Source organism: Chiloscyllium plagiosum, unplaced genomic scaffold (genome assembly GCF_037043375.1).
Source record: "Chiloscyllium plagiosum isolate Xiang-an unplaced genomic scaffold, Cpla_swu_hap1 HiC_scaffold_22, whole genome shotgun sequence".
In the NCBI taxonomy this organism is placed as follows: domain Eukaryota; kingdom Metazoa; phylum Chordata; class Chondrichthyes; order Orectolobiformes; family Hemiscylliidae; genus Chiloscyllium; species Chiloscyllium plagiosum.
This window is the reverse complement of record NW_028270160.1, coordinates 67,691,003-67,703,500: the sequence shown is the minus strand read 5'-3', so window position 1 is coordinate 67,703,500 and position 12,498 is coordinate 67,691,003.

Sequence of the window (12,498 nt, the reverse complement as noted above, 5' to 3'; positions counted from 1 at the left end):
GACCCCTAGCCCCACCCCCCCTCCCATAGATATAGATAGAACAATACAGCACAGAACAGGCCCTTCGGCCCACGATGTTGGGCCGAACATTTGTCCTAGCTTAAGCACCCATCCATGTACCTATCCAATTGCCGCTTAAAGGTCACCAAGGATTCTGACTCTACCACTCCCACAGGCAGCGCATTCCATGCCCCCACCACTCTCTGGGTAAAGAACCAACCCCTGACATCTCCCCTATACCTTCCACCCTTCACCTTAAATTTATGTCCCCTTGTAACACTCTGTTGTACCCGGGGAAAACGTTTCTGACTGTCTACTCTATCTATTCCTCTGATCATCTTATAAACCTCTATCAAGTCACCCCTCATCCTTCGCCGTTCCAACGAGAAAAGGCCTAGCACTCTCAACCTATCCTCGTACGACCTATTCTCCATTCCAGGCAACATCCTGGTAAATCTTCTCTGCACCCTCTCCAAAGCTTCCACATCTTTCCTAAAGTGAGGCGACCAGAACTGCACATAGTACTCCAAATGTGGCCTAACCAAGGTCCTGTACAGCTGCAACATCACCTCACGACTCTTGAATTCAATCCCTCTGCTAATGAACGCAATACACCATAGGCCTTCTTACAAGCTCTATCCACCTGAGTGGCAACTTTCAAAGACCTATGAACATAGACCCCAAGATCCCTCTGTTCCTCCACCTCACTAAGAACCCTACCGTTAACCCTGTATTCTGCATTCTTATTTGTCTTTCCAAAATGGACAACCTCACACTTGGCAGGTTGAACTCCATCTGCCACTCCTCAGACCAGGTCTGCATCATATCTAAGTCCCTTTGCAGCCGACAACAGCCCTCCTCACTATCCACAACTCCACCAATCTTCGTATCATCTGCAAATTTACTGACCCACCCTTCGACTCCCTCATCCAAGTCATTAATAAAAATTACGAACAACAGAGGACCCAGAACTGATCCCTGCGGAACTCCTCTTGTAACTGGGCTCCAGGCTGAATATTTACCATCTACCACCACTCTCTGACTTCGACCGGTTAGCCAGTTTTCTATCCAATTGGCCAAATTTCCCTCTATCCCATGCCTCCTGACTTTCTGCATAAGCCTACCATGGGGAACCTTATCAAATGCCTTACTAAAATCCATGTATACTACATCCACTGCTCTACCCTCATCCACATGCTTGGTCACCTCCTCAAAGAATTCAATCAGACTTGTAAGGCAAGACCTACCCTTCACAAATCCGTGCTGGCTGTCCCTAATCAAGCAGTGCCTTTCCAGATACTCATTAATCCTATCCCTCAGTACCCTTTCCATTACTTTACCTACCACCGAAGTAAGACTAACTGGCTTGTAATTCCCGGGGTTATCCCTATTCCCTTTTTTGAACAGGGGCACATTCGCCACTCTCCAGTCCCCTGGTACCACCCCCGTTGACAGTGAAGACGAAAAGATCATTGCCAACGGTTCTGCAATTTTCTCTCTTGCTTCCCACATAATCCTAGGATATATCCCATCAGGCCCGGGGGACTTGTTCAAAATGTCCAACACATCTTCCTTCCTAACAAGTATCTCCTCTAGCTTACCAGTCCGTTTCACACTCTCCTCTTCAACAATACGGTCCCTCTCATTCAAGACCTCTCCTATCTCTTCCGACTCAATACACAGTCTCCCACTACTGTCCTTGATTGGACCTACCCTGGTTCTCGTCATTCTCATGTTTCTCACATACGCATAAAATGCCTTTGGGTTATCCTTGATCCTATCCGCCAAAGATTTTTCATGCCCTCTCTTAGCTCTCCTAATCCCTTTCTTCAGGTCCCTTCTGGCTATCCTGTATCCCTCCACTGCTCTGTCTGAACCCTGTTTCCTCAACCTTATGTAAGCCTCCTTCTTCCTCTTTACAAGACATTCAACCTCCCTCGTCAACCAAGGTTCCCTCACACGACCATTTCTTTCCTGCCTGACAGGTACATACATATCAAGGACACGTCGTATCTGTTCCTTGAAAAAGTTCCACATTTCCACGACATCCTTCCCTGACAGCCTATGCTCCCAACTTATGCTCCTCAGATCCTGTCTTACAGCATCGTAATTACCCTTCCCCCACTTGTAAAATCTACCCTGTTGCACGCACCTATCTCTCTCCATAACCAAGGTGAAAGTCACAGAATTGTGGTCACCATCACCAAAATGTTCACCCACTAACAAGCCCATCACTTGTCCCGGTTCATTACCGAGTACCAAATCCAAAATGGCCTCCCCTCTGGTCGGACAATCTACATACTGAGTTAGAAAAGCTTCCTGGACACACTGCACAAACTCCCATTTAACTCTCAGCTCCCATTGGGTCACCACCTCATTCCTGATGAAGACCTTATGTTCAAGATGCTGACTCTCCTACTCCATGAATGCTGTCTAACCTGCTGTGCTTTTCCAGCATCACACTTTTCGACTCTGATCTCCAGCATCTGCAGTCCTCACTTTCTCCATATTTCAGAAATTAACCAATAAGATTTACCGGATTACCCAATTTTTAATGTTAGAAGAAAAAGATTGAAAAAAGTCGTGAGAGGCAACATTTTTTACACTGAGGGCGGTTTGTGTGTCAAATGATCTTCCAGAAGAAGTGAGGGTTACTGGTAGAGCTACAACATTTAAAACACATTTGGGTAAGTACATGGATTAGAAATGTTTGGCAAGTTATGGGACATGTGGGACTAGTTTAGTTTCAGAACATGGTTGGCATGGACTGGTTGGACAGCGGGGTCTGTTTCCATGCTGTCTGACTCTATGTGATTGAAACTTATAAAATACTGGGAGACTTGGATAGAAGGACATGGAGAAAATATTTTAACTAGCAGGAGAGACTAGAACCTGAGGGCACAGCCTCAGAGTGAGGGGATAACACTTTTGAATAAGTGAGGCTGTGTAAAGCCGAGTAGAAGAATGAAGAACTCAGTGACAGAAGTCTTCATTAAGATGGGCAGAGACAGAGTTAATTCTGAGATGAGGGGCTGAAATCTAAATAGATGAAATTACGATAGTATGAGGTGCGAGCAGGCTGCAACAAACATTTGAAGATCCCTTGGAGGAAATGCAACTGTTGTTCATTCCTATTTGGCACAAAATAAAACAGGAAAGGCGGCCCTTCCATGCCTAACAAGGGATATTAGGGATAGTACTGGAACCAAGGAAGGAACACACAAATTGGCTAAACAAAAGAGCAGCAGACCTGAAGACTGGAACCAGTTATGATTTTAGCACAAGATAACTAATGGAATGATTAAGAGGGAATAAAAGGAGCATGCATGTAGGCTTGCAGGGAACATACAAACTAATCCTAAGAGCTCCAAAAGGTAAATGAAAACAAATCCCTAACAATCAGAAAGAGGCCAAGTTGTAAATGTAGAATAAAGAGATGGAACACCAATTAACTACATATTTTGGTTCTGTCATCACAAAGGTTAACACAAATAATATCCCCGAAATGCTGGGAAACACAAGAGGGAGGAACTGAAGGAAATCAGTACTTACAGGAAAATGGTGTTGGGGAAATTGATGGGAATAAAAGCCAACAAATCTCAGCACCTGGTACTTAACAAAGTGGCCAGCATGATAGTCGGCGCATTCTGAAACTTGGGACATTGAAACCTAAATAGAACAAATTGATCATCATTTTTCAAGATTCTACAGACTCAGGAACAATTCCCATGGATTGCAGGGTAGCTAATGTAACCCCACTATTTAGAAAAGGAGGTAGAGAGAAAACATGAATTATAAACAGGTTAGCCAAATACTGGAAAACAGTGACAGGATTGGACAGAGTCAGTCAGCATGGATTGAGGTAAGGGAGATCATGCTCGCCAAATCTGTTGGAATGTTTTAAGAATTCAAGGTCTAGAGTTGATGAGGAAACAGTGGATGTGGTTTACTGGGGCTTTGAGAACAGATTTCAAAGGTCCCACAGAGGAGATTCGCATGTAAAATGAAAGCACAAGGGATCGTAACTGCTCCCAGTCTTCAGGTCTGCTGGTGTTTTTTAGCATATTGATGTGAATGCAAAACTGACTGGCAGACAGGAAACAAAATGCAGAAATAAAGAGATCATTTTTGAATGGCAGCCAGTACCCAGTGGGGTACTGCAGGGATTAGAGCTTGGACCTCAGCTATTCACAAAATCAATTGATGATTTAGATATGGAAACCTAAATATCACATCTCCAAACTTGTGGATGACATGAAGCTGGGTGGGTCAGTGAACCGTGAGGAGGATGCGGAGATGCTTCACTGTAATTTGGAGAAGTTGAATGACTCGGCAAAGATGCAGGGCAGATGAAAGATAACATGGATAAATGGGGGGTCATCCAGTTGAATTGCCAAAACAGAAAGACAAATTATCTGAATTGCAACAGTTTTGGAAAGGGGGTAGCTGCAATGAGGAGCAAGTGAGGACTGCAGATGCTGGAGATCAGAGCTGAAAAATGTGTTGCTGGAAAAGCGCAGCAGTTCAGGCAGCATCCAAGGAGTAGGAGAATCGACATTTCGGGCATAAGCCCTTCTTCCTGAAGAAGGGCTTATGCCCGAAACGTCGATTCTCCTGCTCCTTGGATACTGCCTGACCTGCTGCACTTTTCCAGCAACACATTTTTCAGCTCGGTAGCTGCAATGAGACCTATTTGTCCTTGAACTGAAGTCACTGAAAGTAAGCATGCAGATGCAGCAGATGCTGAAAAAGGCAAATAGTACCTGGGCCTTCATAGTGAGAGGATTTAACTACAGGAGGAAGGATGTCTTGCAGAAATTGTACAGGGTCTTGCTGAGACCACACCTGGAATATTGTGTGCAGTTTGGGTATTCTTATCTGACAAAGGATGCTCTGGCTATGGAGTCTATACAACAAAGGTGTATGAAACTGATTCCTGGAACAGCAAGACTGATGTGTGAGGAAAGAATGGATTGGTTAGGATGAAATTCACTGGGGTTAAGAAGAATGAGGGAGGATCTCACAGAAACCAACACAATTTTAACAGGACTAACAAGGTAAATGCACAAAGGATGCTCTCAATGACTAGCAAGTCTAGACTCAAAGGATCATAGTTTAAAGACATGGGTTGGGGAAGACTGTTTAGAACTGATTTGAGGAAAGATTTCATTTCTCGGAGACTGGTAAGCTTGTGGAATTCACTGCCACAGAAAGCAGTTAAGACCAAAACATGTTTCTAAGAAGATGATCAATATAGTTCTGAGGGTTAAAGGGGTCAAAGGGCAGGGTTGAAAGTGGGAACAGTGTGCTGAGTCGGACGATCAGCCATAATCATACTGAATAGTGGAGCAGGATCCTGTTCCCACTTTCTATGTTTCTATTAAGTTAAAGGTGAGATATAAAAACAAAATGGTTGTAACTGACACAGAGATCAGCACTACATTATCACCACTGGATGAACAGCAATCTGGAAGCAGCTTTGCCAACTGGACTGCAGCAGTTTAAGTAGGTTAAGGAGGTGCAGAGTGACTTTGGAAGCTTCTAGACTGGTTGTTCAGTCGCTCATTTCCTGTCCAATTCTCAAAATGTTGGATGTTCTTAGGAAAGGAACATGGCAGATAGGAAATAAGTAAACAGCTTTGGAAGTTTGTTGAGACTGAGTGAAGGGAGGGATGGAGTGGTATTGGTGGAAAGGGAAAGAATGAGAGAAACAATGGGCCAGATTTTGTGATGGGGTGGCAGGCAAAGAACATCCCCAATTGCCACCACATGCGGTTCTCTACGTCCACTCCTTGCACTATTCTGTCAGCATGTTTGAAATTGGTAAATAGCTCAGTAACAAAGATGTGCATATGGACAGTTTTCCATCAACCTCAGTCACTAGCTATTCCCAACAGCATACTGCACATACTCTTCAGTGAACACAGCATGACTTAACCTAATAATATTTGTTGTCAGCTCCATTCACACCAAAGACAGATAAACAAAGAGTCAAAGGATACATTACAAAAGCAAAACGAAACTGGCCATATTATTGAAGCGGTTTCCATGATGCATTGTTTCGTATGTACACAGGATTGTCAAGACTTACCTTATAGAGGTTTATAAACCTGAAAAAGGTTTATAAAATCATGAGGGGCATGGATGGGAGAAATAGACAAAGTTTTTTCCCTGGGATGGGTGAGTCCAGAACTAGAGAGCATAGTTTTAGGATGAGATATAAAAGAGACTTAAGGGGCAACTTTTTCATGCAGACGGTGGTAGTGTATGGAATGAGCTGCCAGAGGGAGTGGAGGGTAGTACTATTGCAATATTTAAAAGGCATCTGGATAGGTATATGAATAGAAAGGGTTTGGAGGGAGGTGGTCCAGATGCTGGCAGGTGGGATTAGATTGGGCTGAGATATCTGGTCGGCATGGACGAGTTGGACCAAGGGTCTGTTTTCATGCTGTTCACAGTTGAAAGAATATGCATGTTCTGTCCATTGGATTGGATTTATCTGATTATCCAGCCAGGATAGACAGAACTCCCAACAATATGGAAATACTGTGGAAATATCAGGACAATGACGGATACAGTTCCCCACTTGAGCTCGCCACCCAATGGTGCAGTCTCACCGGGGACAGAGTATGCCCCTGCTTCATGTGCAGGAAGGATTCAGTCAGGCATCACGCTACTGACACACGTATAACTTTACAGGGGGTTACAGGAGTTGGATTCTGGTGGGATTGCTGCTTTTAATCACATCCAGCTTCAACTCCTGGAGTAACCAAACAAACCAGCAGAGCGCCAGACGGAGACATTGGGATTAGATTAGGGACGGAGGAGGCGAAGAGGGAGCTCGGGAACAAGGGGGTCGAGCAAAACACCACACCACCCCACCCCACCCCGACTCTGTCGGGAAGTGTGGCGCTGCTCCTGATGAAAGGCTTATGCCCGAAATGTCCACTCTCCTGCTCCTTGGATGCTGCCTGACCTGCTGTCCTTTTCCAACGCCACACTTTTCAGCTCAGACTCTGCCATCCTCACTGCCCACTCGCTATGACATCACCGCGCCTGCGCACTCCCCCTCCGCTGAGTCAAGATGGCGGCATTTGACCGGGGCTTGTTTCTGGTAAGAAGACTGAGGTTTGTGTGCATTATATCACGACACTGCAAAACTGATGTTTGGGGATACAGCCCTCAACTGAGTAATTATTAATCCTTCTTGCCGGAATATTGCGTCAAACACTGGCTTTATCTTTACTTACTACTTGTGCCTGTGATAGACCAACATTCTTTTCTGTCACTCATGCTGCGCATGCTCAAACTCCCAATTCGATGTCGAATTGCAAATAAACCACCCAGATCTCCTCAAGTAGGTTCCAGTCTTAAGCAGCTGAATGGCCCAACATTGTCTCCATCGCCCACTCCCCGGACGAGCAAAGCTTTGCTTTTATGGGATATAGGTAAAGTAGTGTTACTTCTTCAATCATAATTACTTATGCAAGGTAAATGAACTCACACCAGTGTATAATTGTTTCAACCAAGAGCTGAGTCAACAAGAATGAAGATATGTGAAGGAAATACATAATTGTTTTTGTATTAGCTAAAATGTGCATACAAGAATTAAATGTGCCTGCAAACAATGGTAGATATTACAGACAAATAGATAAGGTGCTGTGAGGGGAGGGGGTTAAGCTAGATACGCCTGTACAAAGAGTAGTTATAAGCATCTATTTCCTGCTTCTGCAAAAACAAGAACAAACCACAATCAAGAAGTCATGAGGTCATAAGATCATAACAAGTAAGAGAAACAGATGGTAGTGAAGGAGGATACATCTAACAATGGACCACAGCAGGATGTGGTCAAACGGCCTTGTGAGGCCAGAAATAAGCATTTTGTCACAGACAAGGCTGGATAAGACAAGAGATGAACAAGAGTAATGGGTGCCGGTCTTAGAGAAGTGGGAGATGTAAACAGGGGAGGAGCAATGGGAGGAGAGAATAGGAACGAATTACATAAATATTGTGTATTAATTGAACTCAGTGTGTGTGTGTGCCTGCCTTTGTACACAGTAGACAGCACACCCCTCTTGTAAGAGCGAAATAAATGACACTACTAAGTCAGATCTTGTCTTGGACTGAAATTATTGAAGTGAGTGAGCTTCGTTTCTCATACTTTCAAACAGAGTAAAGTTCCCTCGGTGTTGGCAGAATCAAAAATGTGAAGGCCAGATATAACCTGAGGAGAGATAAATAATTAAACTCACTGTCAACTCTCCCCATCTAACTCCACCACTAACTATCCAATCACTGAGACATGTACCGGGAGTGAGTAACACCATGGAATCTAATTGAGGGGATCAGGGATAGTTTTTATGTAGAATGACAGATGCCATGGAGTGAGGTAGAGACTGGAATCTGAGGGGCTCGGGGTGCTTTGTATGTGGAAAACCAGATACAGTGTACGGGAGTAGTTGCAGACTGGAACATGATTGTGGTTTACATATCAAGTAATAGATACTCAGGAGTGAGTTACAGACTGGAATCTAATCAAGGCATTCAGAATTGTTTATGTGCAGATCACATACATGGTGGGGATTCACAGATTGGAAACTTACTAAGGGGTTCGGGGTGGTTTATATTCAGAATAACAGATGCATGGAAGTGAGTTACAGATTGGAAGCTAACTGAGGGGTTTGAGGTGGTTTATATAGATGTGGGATATAGGTGAATTAATGTTATTTCTGCAATTATAAGTTCTGATACAGAGTAAATGAATTCACATTAGTTTGTGATTGTTTCGGCCGAGAGCTGAATTAACAAGAATGAGGAAATATATAATCAGCTAAAAATGGTATGTTAGCATGAGACGTGATTACAGAACAATGGTAGATGTATGGGCGAACAGATAACAGTAGGAAAAACATCTGTTTTCCCACTTGTACGGGGACACAGGAACAAACCCTAATTACAGAGGTTATGAAGGTCAAAGCGGCCTACGGAGAGAAATAAATGCTGATAAAGAAAGGATATGCCTAACAATGACCTGCAGTGGAATGACGTCAAACAACCTTATGGGAGCCAGAGATAGGCATTTGTCACAGACAAGGCCGGATAAACAGAAGTTGTGGGATCAGTCTTAGGGAAACGAGTGACGTAAGCTCAAAAAGTATAAATTCTGAAGGTTTATTAAATATGATGTGTATTTTGTCTAATGCCGTATTAGGCATTGGACATTGCACCCACTTGCAAGTGTAATCAATAAAGGACACTACTGATTCAGATTTTTGTCTCAGACTGCAATTGTTTAGTGAGTGAGCTTTGTTTCTCACAATTTGGGGCTCGTCCAGGATTTTCTTCCATCACCGGAGGGGGAGTGTCTGGCCTTGGACACTGGGAAGACGCGTCCCGTTCCCTATTGAGGAGCGGTCTTGTGTCCCGGTTTGGTCTGCTCCCTTGGGTGACTGGTGTGAATCCTACAAGAGAGACATCTGAATCAGACAGTGATAGGAGCTCGATAGAAGATACGGCGACAAAGGGGCTAAGCCACTCTGTGCACAGGCCAAGGTAAGAAAATTGACTTTTAAGTATTGCCTTGGTGGCCGGGATTGAGTTTTAGTAGTTAATAAGGGACTCAATATGGATTGTGCTGTGGGTAAGGAAAAAGCCTCTGGGAAAACAAAAGAAGAAAAAGGCAATGGAAATGGAGGCGGGGGTCCCTTACAACATACCTCCAGAAAGTCCTTTGGGCAGGATGTTGTGGAATCGGAGAAATAATACTTGTACAAGGGAGAAAGATGATTAAATATTGTTGCTTTGTATGGACTAAGGAATCCATTCTTCGTCCCGCTGTCTTCTGGCCAAAGTACAGGACGGACGAAGACTGGATTTGGAAATATCTGAATTTATATGTCAATGTGTGAGGGAGAGAGAATGAAAAGAGCTGTACAGCTGGTAGAAAGTTTAACCCTTTGTGATTTGGTTTGAGTGAACATTTGTTTGTTGGTGATTGAATGTTTGTGTTTTATTCCCTGGAGCTTGAGTTCCAGGACTGTTTTGAATCTGATTTTTATTATGGAAACTTAACATGATTTCTTTTAAGGTTAGGGATTCTATCAAGATTATGAAGAAAAAAAGAATGATAACTCCTGTTCTTTTTACAGGTCATGACTGCCTTACTATCAGTTTCTAACTAATCTCTTTTATCTTTACATAAAAGCGATTTATGGAGGACAGTTGAAGTTTCAGTTCAACATTAGATTGTAGTAAAAACAAAATTCTATGGTTAATATCTGTGACCTTGGATTCAGCCATTGTTCATGCATTAGAAGTTTTTTTTAAAAAAAACTTGAATAGACAAATTCTTTTAAGGCAGCTCTGATTATTTCACGACCTATTGTATTGTAATTGAGCAATGATTGGTCAGGACTACTTAAGAAAACTAATTTTGGATTTAAATTAAAGGACTAAAACTGGGTAATTACAGTGAATTTCAAAATTGGGAACTGTCTGCATTTTACATTTTAAATATTAAATACTGAAGAAATGAACGTAAATAAATAAATATATTTACAAGTTAGGAACAGGCTTTGAAGTTAGTCAAGCATGAATTGATGAATTGGTGTTTGAAGTTATGGGGAGCTATAAATATAGCAATATTTCTTTAAAAAAGAAAAAGGGGGAAGAACGTAATGACTTATCCCCTTCGGGAGGTACCCATAGGGGACAAAGAGATTGGGTTTGTGAGTGTCCCCTCCTCAGGGAGGTCAGAACATTTAAAAAGGAAATGAAGGTCCTGGTTGAGGATCCGGTGGAGTTGTCTGAACAAATTGATCAATTTCTGGGGCCCAGGCTGTATACCTGGGCTGAGTTAATGTCTATTTTGAATATACTATTTACTGGGGAGGAAAGGGGACTTATACCAGGAGCTGCCATTAAAATATGGGACAGGGAACACCCGATTGGAGATGGGGACAGGGAGAGGTGAAGTTTCCCCTCAAAGACCCCCAGTGGGAAAACCAAAACCCGCAGCATAGAGAAGAAATGAGGGAATTGAAAGACCTGATTCTAAAAAGGAATAAGAGAGGCAGTTCCGAAGTCACAGAATTTGACTAAAGCCTTTGAAGTTAGACAGGAGAAAGATGAGACTCCTTCAGCTTTCTTGCAAAGATTAAGGGACTCAATGCGGAAATATTCTGGAATGAACCCTGAGGACCCAGTGGCACAGGGTCTTTTGAAAGTACATTTTGTGACAAAAGCATGGCCAGACATACAGAGAAAGATACAGAAGATAGAAGGGTGGAGTGAAAAACCATTAGATGAATTGTTGAGAGAGGTACAGAAAGTGTTTGTAAAGAGGGAGGATGAGAGACAAAAACAGAAGGTAAAAATGATGGTAGCTACGGTTGATGAGGTAGTTAAGAAAAGAATGGAACCAATAGTGAGCAACCGGAGTGGGGGGTGGCAGCATGTAGGACAGAGAGGAAAGGGGAGAGGGAGAGGACAAGGGGGAACATTTGATAGAGGGTTTGGGCGACAGGGGCAGAGATGGAAGTCTCCACAGGCAGGATGCTATTATTGCGGAAAGATAGGGCATTTTAAGCGGGAGTGTCCTGATCTACAAAGGGAAGAAAGGGCAATTCCGCTTATGAATTTTGATGAAGAATAGGGGTCTCAGGGGTTCCTGCCCTCGGGGGCCCACCAGGAACCCTTGATAAACTTGAAGGTGGGACCCTGTAGGGAAGAGGTAGTCTTCCTAGTAGATACGGGGGCAGCACGGTCATCGCTGAATTTTAAATCAAAGAAGGTAGAAATGTCGACACAGTCAATTACTGTTTCGGGGGTAAAAGGGGAAGGATTTACTGTTCCAGTATTTGAACCTATGATGATAGAAGGTCCTAAGGATAGGGTCCATAGGGGAACTGCTGTATATCCCTGATATAGGAAGTAACTTACTGGGGAGAGACTTAATTATCCTTTTAGGACTGGAGATTGGAATTCAGGAAAAAGAATTAGTTGTACAACTGGCGATGTTGACAGAGGATGCAGAGAGAGAGATAGAAGGGTGGAGTGAAAAACCATTAGATGAATTGTTGAGAGAGGTACAGAAAGTGTTTGTAAAGAGGGAGGATGAGAGACAAAAACAGAAGGTAAAAATGATGGTAGCTACGGTTGATGAGGTAGTTAAGAAAAGAATGGAACCAATAGTGAGCAACCGGAGTGGGGGGTGGCAGCATGTAGGACAGAGAGGAAAGGAGAGAGGGAGAGGACAAGGGGGAACATTTGATAGAAGATTTGGGCGACAAACCCCTTTTAATAAATTTAAAATGGGAAGGAGACGTTGTCTGTGAACGACAATACCCTATTTCCATAGAAGGTAAACGAGGACTGCAGCCAGTAATTGAAGGACTGATTAGAGATGGACTGTTGGAGCCATGTATGTCTCCTGATAATACCCTAATTCTACCAGTGCGGAAATCTGATGGAAGTTATCGATTGGTGCAGGATTTGAGA